Source organism: Arachis hypogaea, chromosome 6 (assembly GCF_003086295.3).
Source record: "Arachis hypogaea cultivar Tifrunner chromosome 6, arahy.Tifrunner.gnm2.J5K5, whole genome shotgun sequence".
In the NCBI taxonomy this organism is placed as follows: Eukaryota; Viridiplantae; Streptophyta; class Magnoliopsida; order Fabales; family Fabaceae; genus Arachis; species Arachis hypogaea.
The window spans coordinates 62,912,897-62,931,776 of NC_092041.1; the positions used below are offsets into that span (position 1 = coordinate 62,912,897).

General features: G+C 38.6%; 1 non-coding gene across 1 annotated transcript; it reads left to right on the forward strand.

Moving 5' to 3' along the window:
• Positions 1 to 18,212: 18,212 nt before the first annotated feature.
• On the forward strand, positions 18,213 to 18,319 carry LOC112700600 (small nucleolar RNA R71). The gene has a single exon (XR_003153504.1). It is a non-coding gene; the product is annotated as a small nucleolar RNA R71 (small nucleolar RNA).
• Positions 18,320 to 18,880: the final 561 nt, after the last annotated feature.

An 18,880-nucleotide genomic window follows, 5' to 3' on the forward strand; every position in this document is an offset into this window, starting at 1 on the left:
AAGTTAACGTGGGAGTTAACGTGGCTCATTCTGGCTTGTGTGGGCTCCTTCCAACATTAGTGACAATGTTGGGTGTCACTAACATTGGCGATCACCTTTCTTCTTCACGTTAACTACCACGTTAACTAAGTTAACATGGGAGTTAACGTGGCTTCTTGGGGATAGTGTGGGTTTCTTCCAACGTTAGTGACAATGTTTGGTGTCACTAACGTTGTCGACAACCTTGTTTCTTCACGTTAGCTTCCACGTTAACTAGGTTAACGTGGGAGTTAACGTGGCTTCTTGTGACTTGGCCAACGTTAGTGATAAAGTTGAATGTCACTAACGTTGGCCTCCCCTTTTCTTCTTAACGTTAGAGGCCACGTTAACTAAGTTAACGTGGCAACTAACGTGGCCACTTATGAGCTTGGTCCAACGTTAGTGATAATGTTAAGTGTCACTAACGTTGGCTCCATTTCCTTTCTTCAAAGTTAATGCCACTAACTTTTCTCACTAACGTTGGGGCTTTCCTTCCTTCCACGTTAGTGCCCACGTTAGTGTAACTAACGTAGCCACTAACGTGGCTCTTCTCTTCTTCTTTTGGTCTGAAGTCAATCAAACAAAGTGCATCAAAGTCTTGCTCTTAATCATGGGATCATGCATCATCCAATTTATCATATAATTCGTGCATAATTCTCATGAAATCATTCAAAATTCACAATGTTTGTTTGAATCATGGTATGATTGCATTTTCAACCGAATACTTGCTTATTTCCTAAGAAAATGCATGAAACTACCCTAAAAATAGTAAAGAAACGGTCAGTGAAACTGGCCAAAATGCCCTGGCATCAACACTCCACTTGTATTATTCTGTTTACACTGCTGTGAATTCTGTCTTTTGACTGATGCATATGATCATGACTTTGACAACTGAAAGAAAACAAAATAAATAAATGGTTGAGTAAAGTTGGGTTGTCTCCCAATAAGCGTTTCTTTAATGTCTTTAGCTAGACTTCACTGTACTTAACTTAGTAGCAGTGTTGAGCCTCCTGGCTCTATATCTCCTTCAAGATAATGCTTAACCCTCTTTCCATTGACAGTGAATCTGGTTTCTTTACCTTGAAGTTCTATGTGTCTGTAAGGTGATACCTTGGTAATCACAAACGGTCCTATCCACCGGGATTTAAGTTTCCCAGGGAATAGTTTGAGTCTTGAATTGAAGAGCAGGACATTTTGTCCTGCTTCAAATATTCTGGAAGCTAGTTTCCTGTCATGCCACCTCTTTGATTTTTCCTTATAGATTTTTTGTATTTTCAAATGCCTCTAAGCAGAATTCATCCAACTCATCTAGTTGGAGCAGCCGTTTCTCCTCTGCTGCTTAGGCATCAAGGTTGAGAAATCTAGTAGCCCAATAGGCTTTGTTTTCTAGTTCCACTGGCAAATGACAGGACTTCCCATATACTAACTGATATGGTGAAGTTCCAATGGGGGTTTTGAAAGCTGTTCTGTATGCCCACAAAACATCATCAAGCTTTCTAGCCCAATCCTTTCTAGAGGCACTTACTGTCCTCTATAAGATTCACTTTAGTTCTCTATTTGAGACTTCAGCTTGCCCATTAGTTTGGGGATGAAACGGTGTTGCTACTTTATGGCAAACTCCGTATCAGCTTAAGACAGAACCCAGCTTTCTGTTGCAGAAATGAGTTCCCCCATCACTGATTAGTTTCTTGGGGACACCAAACCTGCTGAAATGTTCTTTTTGAGGAACTTCATTACTACTTTAGTGTCATTAGTGGGTGTTGCTATTAGTTCAAACCATTTAGACACGTAGTCTACTACCACAAGGATATAGGTTTTTGAGTATGAAGACGGCAATGGTCCCATGAAATCTATCCCCCACACGTCAAACAACTCAATCTCTAGGATTCCTTGTTGAGGCATTCTGTGACCATGAGGAAGATTTCCAGCCCTCTGGCAACTATCACAGTTACGGACAAACTCTCTATAATCTTTAAAGATAGTAGGCCAGTAAAAGCCACTTTGGAGCACTTTAGTGGCTGTCCGCTCACCTCCAAAGTGTCCTCCATAGTCAGAGCTATGGCAATACCATAGAATCTCTGTGCCTCTTCTTCAGACACACAGCATCAGATTATTCCATCCAAGCATTGATAGGCAAAATTGTGACTCAAACTTTTCACAACTCGAACAATTTCCTAGCAATGGCTCCAAAAACTTGGTGCACAACACTATGGTTCACACACATTCTTCACAACTCCTGGGAGCAAACAATCATGGGCCAAAATTCAACCAAAATCTCATTTAAATTCAATTCCTCTCCAAATTGAATCAAGGACAAGCAAACCCATTTCTCCTCAAATCCAAAGCTAGCAAAGCCCACATCATCACTCAAAGGCACATGGATCAATTAAATTAGGATTTTCATTTTTGTAATTTGTTTTAATTTCATTTTCATTTTTTCATTTTGTAAAGCCTATATAAAGGCATCAAAGAGCTTGATTAGGGAGGAGGCTTGCTCCACTAGGGAGTATTAGGATTTGAGAGCTCTCTCTCTTAGTTTTCGTTTCTGTTTTGAAATTTTGGATTGAGGTTGGAGGAATTCTGTTTCAATCTTTAATCTGAAATCCATTTTTGTTCATCTTCTGCATAATTTCTAAGAATTGAAAGTTGAATCTGCGTTCTCATTTACTGCTTCTATCTTTCTTTCTTCTTCAATATGCTTTCTACTTTGATCAAGGAAGGAATTGAGATCTAGACTTGTTTTCTAGTCTCTTTGATTTCCTGTGATCTTCATTTTAATTTTCCAATTGAGTTGAATTTAATTTCTATTTGCTTCTTCAAGCAATTCTGCTTTCTGTTTGAGATCGGTTGCAAGTTACTACATCTTTTACTTCTCTGTTTGATTGCCATTTAGAATTTCTTGTTTGATTTCTTGAATCCCAGCTCCCAAAATCCTTTTATTCTTCCTGCAATTTAAATTTTCAGTTTCTTGATTTATTGCTTCCTTTAATTTCCAGCACCCACTCCCCTTTACATTTAATGCAATTTACATTTCTTGTCATTTAAGATTCTTGCAATTTACATTTCTTGCTCTTTAAGTTACTTACCAATTTACTTTGTGCATCTTTAAGATTTCTGCCATTTACTTTCTGTTGGCTACACTTCACACAATTCACTCAATGTTAGCTTGACTAAACTAATCACCTACCAAAGTTGCTTGATCCATCAATCCCTGTGGGATCGACCTCACTCTTGTGAGTTATTACTACTTGATGCGACCCGGTATACTTGCCGGTTGGATTTGTGTGTTGGAAAATTTGTTTTCCGCAAAAACACCATCAAGTTTTTGGCGCCGTTGCCGGGGATTGATTAGATCAACAATGATTAAGTGGGTGAGAAGTCTAGATCAAGCATTTTTTTTGTTTTTGTTCTCTGTTTTAAAGTGAAACCAAGGTGTTTGAGTTTTTGCCTCACTAAGAAATTCTCATCTCTGATATGAGTAATTTCAATTTTCCTTGGTGTTGTGTTTTCCAAAATTTAAATGGAGTTCAACTCATCTTATGATCAAAAAAATTTTATGGGATATTACCCATCATCACCAATCTCTAATGGTGGTTGGGAATGTCACCAAGAAATCACAGATTCTGAGCACTCCAATCCATGGAGATTTGCTTCACAGACACAAGATGAGCAAGAAAACTGTTCATACCCTGGGTCAAGCTGCCCGACCCGGGATGTTTAGCGACGAGCCGACCGACCTCTTCAGGTCAGAATGCCCGACCTCTTCTCAAAGGGCTCGGCCAAATGCCCGACCTCTTCTTTAAGGGCTCGGCCAAATGCCCGACCTCTTCTCAAAGGGCTCGGCCAAATGCCCGACCTCTTCTTTAAGGGCTCGGCCAAATGCCAGACCTCTTCTCAAAGAGCTCGGCCAACTCGCCAAAGGAGCCCAAAGCAGGCCCAAAACGAAGGGACACGGCCCAATCTAAAGGCAGCCAAAGCCCAGAAAGATAAAGGCGGTCCCCTTGAAGATAAGATGACCTCACTTAAAGATAAGATAAAAGATAAGATAAGATAACTAACTTATCTTATCAACAGGAGGCCACATCTCACCATTATAAATACACTGGAGCACCCAGGTATAACTCATACTCTGATTCTACTAAATACCTGTTTAATACCCATGCTAACTTAAGCATCGGAGTCTCTTGCAGGTACCCCCACCCTCCGGTGACGAAGGATCAGCAGCGCAGCCAGTCCAACAAGTCGGGCACGACAGCTCCGGCCGTCTCCCACCAGCCGGACACGTTAGCACCAACCAGTACAGAAGATCTCGTCCGAGATCGACCTCCAGTTTCAGGTAACCCTCGGAACAAAAACCATATGGGATATTTTCTTCCACCACAAAATGATGCTAGTCATGATTCTAATGGTGGCTGGGAAGGAAATTCTAATGCTCCATATGATATTCATCCAAAGATATCATCACTTGACCATTCTTCAACAGAAAGCCTCTATCAAAATTCACCACCCACACAACCTTCCATGAACCAAAGCCTCTCAAAGCTTGAGACCATGTTTGAAAAATATGAGAGGGAGGCACAGATATCCTAGAACGAGCAAGAAAATTCATTCAAAAACATGGAAATAATGTTAGCTCAAGTGGTGAGTGCAACAAGGAAAGAGGAAGGGCAAGATGAGGAAGCCTCTGTGTCAAGTAAAATTTCAATGAAAAAAGAGGTGGTGGAAATATTTGAACCTGAAACTGCACTTGAGATGACAAGAGAACCTGAACACTCACAACCTCCTCAAACTCCCCTGGACTAAAAAGTCTCAACAATTGAATCTGAGATTAAAAGATATGAAGAGGATATGAAGAAATGTTGGGAAGATCAACAAACCTCCTCAATGAAAAAGCTATTAAGTCAAATGTTGAGTGCAAGAGAGGAAGTAGAAGATCAAGAAAGTGAGGAAGAGACTCAAGAGAAGACAAACTCAAGTGAAGCAGAGAAGTACATAGAAGAAAAGCTCATGGAACCACCAATGCAAAAGGCCCTGGATGAATACAAAACTCCAATAATCACACAGCAACCAAGTCTTGAATTCAAAGAAGTGAAGGCAACTAACAAGAGCACCAATTCTGTCCCTAATCCAGCAAGCAAGATCAATCAAGCCATTTGCAAAAGGAAGCTTGCTGAGGAAAGGCCAAGGCAAGGGACAGTAGCTGAATCTTCTCCCCCTTTGAGGTTATTCCTCTTAACAAATTGGAAGAAGAGGAAGAAAGTAAAGAACAGGTAGACAGTAGGTACATTTCTTCTCCATGCTTTGTTTAAATTTCAATAAATTGGCATATGATTACATTCTAAGTTTGGTGTTGCCTTGCAACAAATTATTTTCAATCTTTTTGGATGATTGCATCAAATCAAAAATGAAAGTGACACACCAAGATTCTAAGCTTGGTGTGCCACTTATTTTCTATGCAACTCATCCAGCAACATCACTTGTCTGCATAATCATATTGCTTTTACATTGTTATTTTTCTTTGTTTTGACAGTTCGTTTGCATTCTCTTTGTTTTAGTCACCTCTTTATTTTTAATTTTTCTTTTATCAACTGTTTTTGTTAATACAACATCAAGAGATCCTCATTCATGACAGATTTTTGGCTTGGTGATTGTATTCAACAAATAACAGTTTCTTTTGTTTAGTTTTATTTCAAATAAAATTGACATATGGTTGCATTCTAAGTTTGGTGTTGCTATGCAACAAAATTTGGTTCTAATTCTTACTAGATACTTGCATTAATTTCAAGTGAAAGTGTCACGCTAAGTTTGGTGTGCCACTTATCTTTTATGCAATGTATTGTGCTCACCTTCTTAGGTTTGCAATCAAAATGTCTTTGTCTCTGATGCCTTGATTGTTATCTTTCATTTTGCTTGCTTAAAACACATGTGCTACTAACATTTCATTGTGTAAGACATTCATGATCCATCTTAGCCGCATAGCCATTGTTCTAATTGTTGCTTGAGGATAAGCAAGCATTCTGAGTTGGTATGGGAAGGAGAAGAATGGGAGGAAAATGACAACAATAGAGAAGATGAATTGCAAGGTTGTAAAGTTCCTTTTCCTCTCATTTATTTCCAGCACTTTAAATTGCATGATTATCTTTATATTTTCTGTATGCATGTGTGGTATGACTAAGCATAGCTTGAATTTGATTTACAACATGGTGCTGTACCATTATGACTACCAACTTGAGTTTTGTCAGTTCAAAAGCAGTAAAGCATCATGATCATAAACAAACAAGGAATTAAAGAAGAATTTAGCATGTGCATACAAGTATTGGAAAGCTAGTATGATTGATTGTTGCTCAATTGCATTGGATTTTATTTAATTGAAGTTTTTCATCTTGTACATTTTATGAAATCTTTTGAAATCATGAAAACCTTGAAGAAGCAAATACAATTAAAGCAAGAAAAGAAAAAGGGAAAGAATGAGAAAGCTGAAGGCTCTGAGTACCAATGGCAATTTATTTGCTAAGTGCTTGTGGTGTTTATGTATCAAGCCAAATGCTTGAAAACAAAACACTTAGAAGTCAAGGCTAGGCTCAAGTGCAAAAGCACTCCCTCAAAGCTCAAGGCTCTGAGCATCAATGATTAGAGAGTCAAGAAAAGAAAAGAAAAATGAGCTTAATGAAGTCCTCTAATTAAATGCTTGTGGTGCTTATGTATCAAGTGGTAATACTTGAAAATAAAGCATTTAGAAGTCGTAGCTTTGTTATCAACTGATGGGGCAAAGAACCCAAAAGGAGAAGCTAAAAAAAAAATCAAAAGCTTGTTTCAAGGAAGAATTATAAGAAAAAGATTTCATAAAACGAGCTAGATAGAAGCATCAATCATTTACATTTCTTTTGTGATTGAAGCATGCATAGAAAACTAGCTAACCATGAACATTGAGTTGCTATTCTTCTTACCTTGGATTGTCAATCTTTATTGCATGATTCTTTTCTTGCTTGGGGACAAGCAAGGTTTAAGTTTGGTGTTGTGATGACATGTCATCATATACCTATTTTTCTATGCTTTTTCATACAAGAAATTGATGATTTGTGCTTAAATATTGAATACTTTTGTGCTTAAATGGTATATTTTCTTGATCTTTTAATTTTATAAATCTTGTAGGAAATAAGAAGAAAAAGAAGCAAAGAAGCACAAAAAAAGGAGAAAAAAAGGGCTTTGGTACACACTTGGAAGTTGGAGCACACTTTGGAGCCTTAGGCCACGCTTTTAAAAGCGTGACCCATGACTAAATTAAAGGAGAATAGGCAATCAGCACACACTGCCCTGCTCTTGCCAAGGGCAGGGCAGAATCGTGATGCAAAGTGAGGTTGGAAGCAAGAATTTTCGCTAAGGTAAAATCTGGGCACTCATAGCATGACCATGCCTCCTTCAAAGGGCTATAACTTGAGCTACAGATGTCCAATTGATGTGCTTTCAGTTGCGTTGGAAAGCTGACATTCAGAGCTTTCCAACGATATATAGCAATCTATATTTGGCGTACAATTGTTGCATGAATGAAAGGCATCTTTAAGGGCCAAAAATAAGCGAAAATAAACCAATGTGCTTCCACCAAGGTTCGAAGCTGGAGCCTCACCCCAAAGCAAAGTAGCGCTCATTTTTTTGCTCTGCCCTCTTGGAGAGCAGGGCAATGTCGTGCTCTCTTCATGGAAAATCAAGGAAAATTGCTCCCCAAATGTTTACAGCGAGTTTCGAACGTGGGACTTCACCATTGGCAACATTGCCCTGCCCTCCACAAGGGCAGGGCAGCATTTTGTGGTGCATGGCCAGCGCACAAAATTGGCACGCACCAAGGGAGTTTCGGCCAGCAAGCACGCACGCACGGGCAGCTTGGCGCACCATGGCAACTCTGCCCTGCCCTCCACAAGGGCAGGGCAGCATCCTGCAGCATCTTGAACGCCTATCACACGCACGAGGCCGCATGCACCATTTCCTGCTCTGCCTCCACAAGGGCAGGGCAGCCTCCTGGGAGCAAACAATCATGGGCCAAAATTCAACCAAAATCTCATTTAAATTCAATTCCTCTCCAAATTGAATCAAGGACAAGCAAACCCATTTCTCCTCAAATCCAAAGCAAGCAAAGCCCACATCATCACTCAAAGGCACATGGATCAATTAAATTAGGATTTTTATTTTTGTAATTTGTTTTAATTTCATTTTCATTTTTTCATTTTGTAAAGCCTATATAAAGGCATCAAAGAGCTCGATTAGGGAGGAGGCTTGCTCCACTAGGGAGTATTAGGATTTGAGAGCTCTCTCTCTTAGTTTTCATTTCTGTTTTGAAATTTTGGATTGAGGTTGGAGGAATTCTGTTTCAATCTTTAATCTGAAATCCATCTTTGTTCATCTTCTGCATAATTTCTAAGAATTGAAAGTTGAATCTGCGTTCTCATTTACTGCTTCCATCTTTCTTTCTTCTTCAATCTGCTTTCTACTTTGATTAAGGAAGGACTTGAGATCTAGACTTGTTTTCTAGTCTCTTTGATTTCCTGAGATCTTCATTTTAATTTTCCAATTGAGTTGAATTTAATTTCTATTTGCTTCTTCAAGCAATTTTGCTTTCTGTTTGAGATCGGTTGCAAGTTACTACATCTTTTACTTCTCTGTTTGATTGCCATTTACAATTTCTTGTTTGATTTCTTGAATCCCAGCTCCCAAAATCCTTTTATTCTTCCTGCAATTTAAATTTTCAGTTGCTTGATTTATTGCTTCCTTTAATTTCCAGCACCCACTCCCCTTTACATTTAATGCAATTTATATTTCTTGTCATTTAAGATTCTTGCAGTTTACATTTCTTACTCTTTAAGTTACTTACCAATTTACTTTGTGCATCTTTAAGATTTCTGCCATTTACTTTCTGTTGGCTACACTTCACACAATTCACTCAATGTTAGCTTGACTAAACTAATCACCCACTAAAGTTGCTTGATCCATCAATCCCTATGGGATCGACCTCACTCTTGTGAGTTATTACTACTTGATGCGACCCGGTATACTTGCCGGTTGGATTTGTGTGTTGGAAAATTCGTTTTCCGCAAAAACACCATCATGTTTCCCCTGCCACCAATTCTTAGCATAAATGCAACATTTAATCTTTGTCTCTTCTGGTAGTTTTGTCTTTTGTGATTGGTAGATGACGTCTTCTATGCATGTATATATGTATCTTGTCTAATTGTAAACGTTGTAGTTTTTTTTTTTTGGGGGGTGGAGATAAGTTTCCTTGTCCTTGTATCTGATTGTTGCAATATTGCCACTTCAGAATTCTATGAAGCTTAAACTCATGTTTCTTGCTTGGAGAATAATCTTCCATTACATTTTGTTTTGCAGCTGGAATTGTAATTGAGGAGAAGAATTGGCCACCATTTTTTCCAATCATACATCATGATATTACAAATGAAATTCCAGTTCATCTTTAACGAATTGAATATGTTGCATTTTGCTCATTGTTAGGTATGTTTGCCTATTTTTTGATGGTATTGCTTTAATTTGCATTATCATGTTGTTTTCAGGCTAGCAACTCTTGAGGCTTTTTTCCTTTTTATTTCTTTTATGGCAGCATTGCTTTGTTACATTTTGACCTTAAATAAAATGTATCTATAATGTGTATTCTGCATGTTATATTTTTGGAGGTGACATATGCTGATCATATTCAAGTATTTCTCCTAATGTGTGTGATGAGTTGCTTATGAGTTATGATTAGTGTAACACTTTCTAGTGCTGTATTATTTCGTGTGTTCCTGAGGCAAATATAATTGCGGTGTTAGATACTTAGATGCAGGGTATCATTAACTTTAGCATTTCAGACACTTGCAGCTTTAGTTAGATACATGGTTCTTTTGTTTCTAATATGCAACTATCCTATATACTTTGTTGAAAAATAAAGAACCAGCCATAGTTTGTTTCGTTTCTCTTTTGTAGCAATTTTCAAGAAGTAAAGAAAGGAATTTTCTGTCTTTGTATTTTTGCCTAAGGTACCATGGTAAAACTATATGCTAGATGTAGTTATTGTAAAACAAATATATATAGGGTATGTAGTAACTACAAAATGAAAATGAATTTTATTATTAAATTGAGAATCTTAATTATGTTCAACGGATAGGAATACATACAACAAATTTATTATTCAACACATTGGGCTGCCAATGATGTCTAAGAGAGAGGAGCATTCAAATCCTGCTGTTCTTCCTGCTCATCCCTCATTACCTCCTCAACCTAGTGGATCTTCTGGGCGTAAGAATCGATCAGAGATATGGGAACATTTCATTCCAATCGAATGGATAGAGAAGTATGCGAGATGTAAAAACTGCAACGGTCAAATAAAATATACAGGGGGAACAAGTGCTATGCGGCAACATTGGAAGTGATGTTTTGAATTGAACAACGAACAGAGCAAGAGACAAAAGATAGGAGGGGGAACAAGTGGTCCTATATCCTCACCAAGTGTTACAAAGTTTCACCAAGCAGTAACTCGAAGTATTCTCACTGAGATGTTTGTGACTGAAGAGCTAGCTTTCCGATTTGTAGAAAGAAATGTGTTTCGAAGGCTCTTGCATAGCTTGCAACCTAAGTTTAAAATCCCTTCGCGTACTACATTGGCCTGTGATATACTTTCTTTTTATGAAACAGAAAAAATGAAGTTACAAAGTTATCTCTCTCATCATTGTCAAAAAGTGTGCCATACAACTGCACTTGGACGACATAGAGTCAAAATTTGACTTATATGTCTCTAACGGCACACTTTATTGACAATGATTGGAAGTTGCAAAAGAGGATATTGAATTTTTGTCGGGTTTAGGGTCATTCAGGAGAGGTACTTGGTAGAGCTATTGAAGGTTGTTTGGATGCTTGGAAATTGCATTAAGTTTTTACTGTAACAGTTGATAACGCAACTTCTAATGATGGTGCAATTTTATATTTGAAAAAGAGATTAAATGCATGGAATAGTCTTGTTTTAAAGGGGGACTATCTTCATATGCGTTGTTGTGCTCATATCCTAAATTTGATAGTGAAAGATGGCTTGAAAGAGATTGATGATTCAATTACAAGAATTCGCAATGCAGTCAAATATGTCAAGTCATATCCTATGAGATGTTAAAGCTTCAAAGCATCCATTGAGCGGGAGAGCATCAATTATAAAGGGCTTGTTTCTTTGGATGTCAAAACTCGGTGGAATTCGACATATTTAATGTTGGAGGTAGCATTGAAACTTCGAGCAGCGTTTGATTTGCTTGAGTTGCAAGATGATAAATATATTAATGAGATGAGCAAATCTTATGGTGTGCCTACAGATGATGATTGGACTATGCAGAATCAATTTTACCATTCTTGAAAATATTCTATGATGCTACATTGCGCATTTCAGGGAGTTTGTATGTCACTAGTAATAAATATATGAAATAAGTCTTTAGCATCGGAAGAAAAATCAAGTTGCATTGTGAAAATACTGATTTGAGCATAAGATTAATGGTGTCCAAGATGCAAAGAAAATATGATAAGTATTGGGGAACTCCAAATGTCATTAACATGTTGTTGTTAATTGCAATTGTGCTTAATACATGTCACAAGTTGGATTTTGTAAATTGGATTTTGAATGAGCCATTTGGTGTTGAAAAGGGAGGAGAACTCAAGTCAAAATTGTTTACTTGCTTGAATTCCCTTTATAATCACTACCAAGGCAAAGAAGATGAATCTCAAAGTAATCAAGATGCAATGATCAATGAAGAGGATGAAGATGATATCCTGAATATTTATTTACAATCAACTAGACGTGATTCAGATGCTAAATCTGAACTTGACAAATATCTGAAAGAAGATTGTGAGCCTAGAAATAAGTCGGCAGAGTTGGATATTTTGGGTTGGTGGAAGGGAAATTCAACCCGATTTCCTATTCTTGCACGTATGGCTCGAGAAGTTTTAGCCATACCGGTTTCTACAGTTGCTTCTGAGAGTGCGTTTAGTACAGGAGGAAGTATTATTGATCCTTATCGGAGCTCCTTGACACCATATATGGTGGAAGCTCTTGTATGCACTCAACATTGGGTAATAGATGACCCTTTTGGACTAATTGAAAATTTTGAAGAGATTGAAAAAGCTGAACAAGGTAATATACTTTTTTTTCTTATTGCTTGTTTGTTACAAATTGTTAGTTTTCTATAATTAATGAGATATTTTTTCATGTAGGGAGAAATTCTTCAAGAAATGTTGGCACACTTGTTTCTCTTGAAGATGATTAGAATATTGTAATGGGCCAATATTGTGTATTTGTGTTAGATTTGAATTAGTTTATTTTAACTTCATTTAGGTTAGTGTCATATTATATCATATTTTGAATGTTGTCATTGAACAAAAAGTAAGACAATGCTTTTGTTTATTAGGGAGAAATTCTTCAATAAATGTTGGCACACTTGTTTCTCTTGAAGATGATTAGAATATTGTAATGGGCCAATATTGTGTATTTGTGTTAGATTTGAATTAGTTTATTTTAACTTCATTTAGGTTAGTGTCATATTATATCATATTTTGAATGTTGTCATTGAACAAAAAGTAAGACTATGCTTTAGTTTATTAGGGAGAAATTCTTCAAGAAATGTTGGCACACTTGTTTCTCTTGAAGATGATTAGAATATTGTAATGGGCCAATATTGTGTATTTGTGTTAGATTTGAATTAGTTTATTTTAACTTCATTTAGGTTAGTGTCATATTATATCATATTTTGAATATTGTCATTGAACAAAAGGTAAGACTATGCTTTAGTTTACTAGTATGTAAATATTTTATGATTCTTTCAACTTTTGATTTAGAGAGAGAGAGGGGAGAGAGAGAGAGAAAGAGGGAAAGAGGAGAGAGAAAGTGGAAGAGAGAGAGAGAGGAGAGAGAGAGAGAGAAAAGAGGAGAGAAAAGGGGGAAAGGGGGGAGAGAGAGAGAGAGAGAGAGAGAGAGAGAGAGAGAGAGTGAAAGGGAGAGAGAGAGAAAGGAAGGGGGTGAGAGAGGGGAAGAGGAGAGAAAGAGGAGGGAGAGAGAGAGAAAGGGGGAGAAAGAGGGGGAGAGAAAGAGGGGAAGGGGAGAGAAAGAGGAGAGAGAGAGGAGGAGAGAGAAAGTGGAAGGGAGAGAGAGAGAGAGAGAGGAAAGTGGAGATAAAGGGGAAAAAGGGGGGAGAGAGAGAGAAATGAAGGAGGAGAGAGGGGAAGGGGAGAGAAAGAGGAGGGAAAGAGAGAGAAAGGAAGGGGGAGAAGGAGGGGGAGAGAGAGAGAGGGGGAAGGGGAGAGAAAGAGGAGGGAGAGAGGAGAGAGAGAGGGGGGAGAAGGGAGATTGAGTGGGAAAGGGGGAGAGAGAGAAAGGAAGGGGAGAAAGAGGGGGAGAGAGAGGGAAAGGGGAGAGAAAGAGGAGGGAGAGAGGGGAATGGAGAAAGAGAGAGGAGAGAGAGAGAGGGAAATGGAGGGGGAGAGAGAGGAGAGAGAGAAGGGAAGGGAGGGAGAGAGAGAGGAGAGAGAGAGAGGGGAAGGAAGAGAAAAGGGGAGAGAGAGTGGAAGGAGAGAGAGAGGAAGGGGAGAGAGGGAGAAAGAGGGTGTGAAAACTAGTTTTAGCCTATAAACTAGTTTAAACTGGTTTTTTTGAGGGAGATAGAGGGTTTAAAAACTAGTTTTAGCCTATAAACCAGTTTAAACTAGTTTTTTTAATTAAAACCAGTTTTATTTTTATGAACTGGTTTAAACTGGTGCACTGTATTATAAACTGGTTTAAAACCAGTTTCTTATGTGACAAAACAGTTTGGTTCAGTTTCTAAACCATTTAAAATGGTTTAGTGCAGTTTAGGGAAAAACTGAACCATGCACACCCCTACTAGATCTTACTAAAAACTACCTAAAAACAATGCCAAAAAGTGTATAAATTATCCACTCATCACAACACCAAACTTAAATTGTTGCTTGTCCCCAAGCAACTGAAAATCAAATAAGATAAAAAGAAGAGAATATACTATAAATCTCAAAATATCAATGAATATTAGTTCTAATTAGATGAACGGGACTTGTAGCTTTTTGCTTCTGAACAGTTTTGGCATCTCACTCTATCCTTAGAAGTTTAGAATGATTGGCATCCATAGGAACTCAGAGTTCAGATAGTGTTATTGATTCTCCTAGTTTGGTATGTTGATTCTTGAACACAGCTACTTTATAAATCTTGGTCGTGGCCCTAAGCACTTTGTTTTCCAGTATTACCACCGGAAACATAAATGCCACAGACACATGACTGGGTGAACCTTTTCAGATTGTGACTCAGCTTTGCTAAAGTCCCCAATTAGAGGTGTCCAAAGCTCTTAAGCACACTCTTTTTGCTTTGGATCACAACTTTAACCACTCAGTCTCAAGCTTTTCACTTGGACCTTCATGACACAAGAAGAATCTTCGATTAAAGCCAACAACATAAAAAGCTAAATAAGAATCTTAGATCTGAAATACCTCAAATAACATACGTTCAAAGGAATAAAATCTAACATGGAAAATATTCATAAGCCAATTGGGCAACATAAATCAAACATAAAATAAAAGTATTAAAGTATCTCAAAGTAGAAGAGAAGTCAAAATAAAGGAATATTGAACTTGATATGAAGATGAGATAAATTCCTAATTTCTAAAAATCATAATCCTAAATCCTAAGAGAGAGGAGAGAGCCACTCTCTCTAAAAACTACATCTAAAACTAGGAAAAGTGAATTATGAAAAACCTCATTACGAATGGATGCATTCCCCCACTTTATAGCCTCTAATCTGTGTTCTCTGGGCCAAAAACTGGGTCAGAAATAGCCCAGAAGTCGCTGATTGTGAAATTTGGTCAGTACAGGTCGGGGCAAAGTGACGCGGAGGCGTCGTCCACGTGTCGGCGCGGATTGAAGTTCGCAGATGCGACGTGTCCGCGTGGAGCGCGCGTTTTCGTCACCTATCTTTATGGCCACTATAGCTAATTATATATCAAATCGAAGCCCCAGACGTTAGCTTTTCAATGCAAGTGGAACCGCATCATTTGGATCTCTGTAGCTCAAGTTATGATCGTTTTACTGCAAGATGGTCAGGTTGACAGCTTTTCAGTTCCTTCAACTTCTTGTATTCCTTCCACTTTCGCATGCTTCATTTCCATCCTCTAAGTCATTCCTGCCCTGTAATTCCTGAAATCACTTAACACACATATCAAGGCATCTAATGGTAATAAGAGAGGATTAAAATAAAAGGAAATAAAAGCCAAAGAAGCATGTTTTCAATCATAGCACAGAATCAGGAAGGAAAATATAAAACATGCAAATCATATGAATAAGTGGGTAAAGAGTTGATAAAATCCACTCAATTAAGCACAAGATAAATCATAAAATAGTGGTTTATTATTGATCCTTAGTGCTTTTGGTGCTCCTATCCTTAGTTGCTCCCAATAGTTGTGTGGAAGAAAATGTATCCCTTGATGTATCTCAGGGGTTTCTTGATGAGGGAATTCCTCATGCTCTTGTTGAGGTCCATGAGTGGGCTCTCTTGTTTGCTGCGAAATGCTCTACTACTGAGCTATGGACCCTTGAGATGAATCTCTCCATCTCCCATGACTCGGATGTGGAAGCTTTTGTCTTCCCTTTCTTCTTTTTAGAGGTTTCTCCGGCCTTAGGTGCCATAAATGGTTATGGAAAAACAAAAAGCAATGCTTTTACCACACCAAACTTAGAATGTTGCTAGCCCTCGAGCAAAAGAAGAAAGAATAGAAGAAGAAGAAGAAGAAGATATGGAGGAGAGGGAGAGAGGTGTGGATTTCGGCTAAGGGGAAGAAGATATATAATGTTATTGGATTGTGTGAAGAAGAGAAAAGTGGGGGTAGGTGGGGATCCTGTGGGGTCCACTGATCCTAACCTGATCCTGTGGGGTCCACAGATCTTGAGGTGTCAAGAATTTCTCATCCCTGCACCTTTTAAGTGTGTAAAACGCACTCTGTATGCAATCCTGGCATTTAACGCCAGACTGATGCTTGTTTCTGGCGTTAAATGCCCAAATGTAGCCTGTTTCTGGCGTTTAACGCCAGCCTGACGCTTGTTTCTGGCATTAAACGCCAGCTTGATGCTTGTTTCTGGCGTTAAACGCCAGCTTGGTACTTGTTTCTGGCGTTAAACGCCCAGATGTAGCCTATTTCTGGCGTTTAACGCCAGCCTGATGCTTGTTTCTGGCGTTAAATACCAGCTTGGTGCTTGTTTCTGGCGTTTAAAAGCCAGACTGCTCTTCCTCCATAGTGTGCTTTTTCTTCTGCTGTTTTTTGTTCTGTTTTTAATTTTTGGAATTGTTTTATGACTCCACATGATCATAAACCTAATTAAACATAAAAGAACAATAGAAATATAGATAAATAAAAATTGGGTTGCCTCCCAATAAGGGCTTTTTTAATGTCAATAGCTTGACAGTGAGCTCTCATGGAGCTTCACAGATGTTCAGAGCATTGTTGGGTCCTCCCAACACCAAACTTAGAGTTTGAATGTGGGGGCTTCTCAACACCAAACTTAGAGTTTGGTTGTGGCCTCCCAACACCAAACTTAGAGTTTGATTATGGGGGCTTTGTTTGACTCTGTATTGAGAGAAGCCTTTCATGCTTCCTCTCCATGGTTGCAGAGGAAGATCCTTGAGCTTTAAACACAAGGTAGTCCCCAATCAATTGAAGGACTAGCTTTCTTCTGTCAACATCAATCACAGCTCCTGCTGTGGCTAGGAAGGGTCTTCCAAGGATGATGCATTCTTCCTCATCCTTCCCAGCATCTAAGATTATGAATTTAGCAGGGATGTAAGGGTCTTTAAGCTTCACTAACACGTCCTCTACCAATCCATAAGCTTGTTTTATTGACTTGTCTGCCATCTCTAATGAGATTCTTGCAACTTGTACCTCAAAGATCCCCAGTTTTTCCATTACAGAGAGTGGTGTAAGATTTATGCCTGACCCCAGGTCACACAGAGCCTTCTCAAAGGTCATGGTGCCTATGGTACAGGGTATTAAGAATTTACCAGGATCTTGTTTCTTTTGAGGTAAAGTTTGCTGAACCCATGTATTTAGTTCACTAATGAGCAAGGGAGGTTCATCTTTCCAAGTCTCATTACCAAACAACTTGGCATTCAGCTTCATGATGGCTCCTAGATATCTGAGGTTCATCTTTCCAAGGAACTTGCTCTTCAGTTACATTTTCATCCTCTTCAGAGGAAGAATAGTTCTCAGAGCTCATGGTAGAAGGAAGTTTAATGGAATCTCTATGGTCTCTATATGAGCCTCAGATTCCTTTAGGTCCTCAATAGAGAACTCCTTTCTATCTGGAGGACATCCCATGAGGTCTTTCTCATTGGGATTCATGTCCCCCCTTCCTCTTTGGATTCAGCCATTTTGATAATATCAATGGCCTTGCAATCTCTTTTTGGATTCTCTTCTTTATTGCTTGGGAGAGTACTAGGAGGAGTTTCAGTGACTCTTTTACTCAGCTGGCCCACTTGTGCCTCCAAGTTTCTAATGGAGGACCTTGTTTCATTCATGAAACTTAAAGTGGCCTTAGATAGATCAGAGACTATGCTTGCTAAGCTAGAGGGGCTCTGTTCAGAATTCTCTGTCTATTGCTGAGAAGATGCTGGAAAAGGTTTGCTATTGCTAAACCTGTTTCTTCCACCATTATTAAAGCCTTGTTGAGGCTTTTGTTGATCCTTCCATAAGAAATTTGGATGATTTCTCCATGAGGGATTATAGGTGTTTTCATAGGCTTCACCTATGTAATTCACCTCTGCCATTGCAGGGTTCTTAGGATCATAAGCTTCTTCTTTAGAAGATGCTTCTTTAGTACTATTGGATGCGTTTTGTAATCCATTCAGACTCTAAAAAATCATGTTGACTTGCTGAGTCAATATTTTATTCTGAGCCAATATGGCATTCAGAACATCAATTTCAAGAACTCCCATCTTCTGAGGCGTCCTATTGCTCACAGGATTCCTATCAGAGGTGTACATGAATTGGTTATTTACAACCATGTTAATGAGTTCTTGAGCTTCTGCAGGCATTTTCTTTAGGTGAATGGATCCATCTGCAGAATGGTCCAGTGACATCTTAGAAAATTCAGATAGACCATCATAGAATAAATCCAAAATGGTCCATTCTAAAAGCATGTCAGAAGGACATTTTTGGTCAACTGCTTGTATCTTTCCCAAGCTTCATAGAGGGATTCACCATCTTTTTGCTTGAAGGTCTGAACATCTAGTCTAAGCTTGCTCAGCTTTTGAGGAGGAAAGAACTTAGCCAAGAAGGCCGTGACCAGCTTATCCCAAGAAGCCAGGCTATCTTTAGGTTGTGAGTCCAACCATGTTCTAGCTCTGTCTCTTACAGCAAAAGGGAAAAGCATGAGCCTGTAAACTTCAGGATCTACTCCATTAGTCTTAACAGTATCACATATCTACAAGAATTCAGTTAAAAATTGATAGGGATCTTCTGATGGAAGTCCATGAAACTTGCTGTTATGTTGCATTAGAGCAACTAGTTGAGGCTTTAGCTCAAAATTGTTTGCTCCAATGGCAGGGATTGAGATGCTTCTTCCATAAAAATTTGAAGTAGGTGTAGTATAATCACCAAGCATCCTCCTTGCATTGTTGTTGGGTTCAGCCATGTCTCTTTCTTTTTCGAGATTCTCTGTAAGTTTTTCTTTGGATTGTTGTGCTTTAGCTTCTCTTAGCTTCTTCTTCAGAGTCCTTTCAGGTTCAGGATCTGCTTCAACAAGAATGTGCTTGTCCTTGCTCCTGCTCATATGAAAAAGAAGAGAATAGAAAAGGAAGAG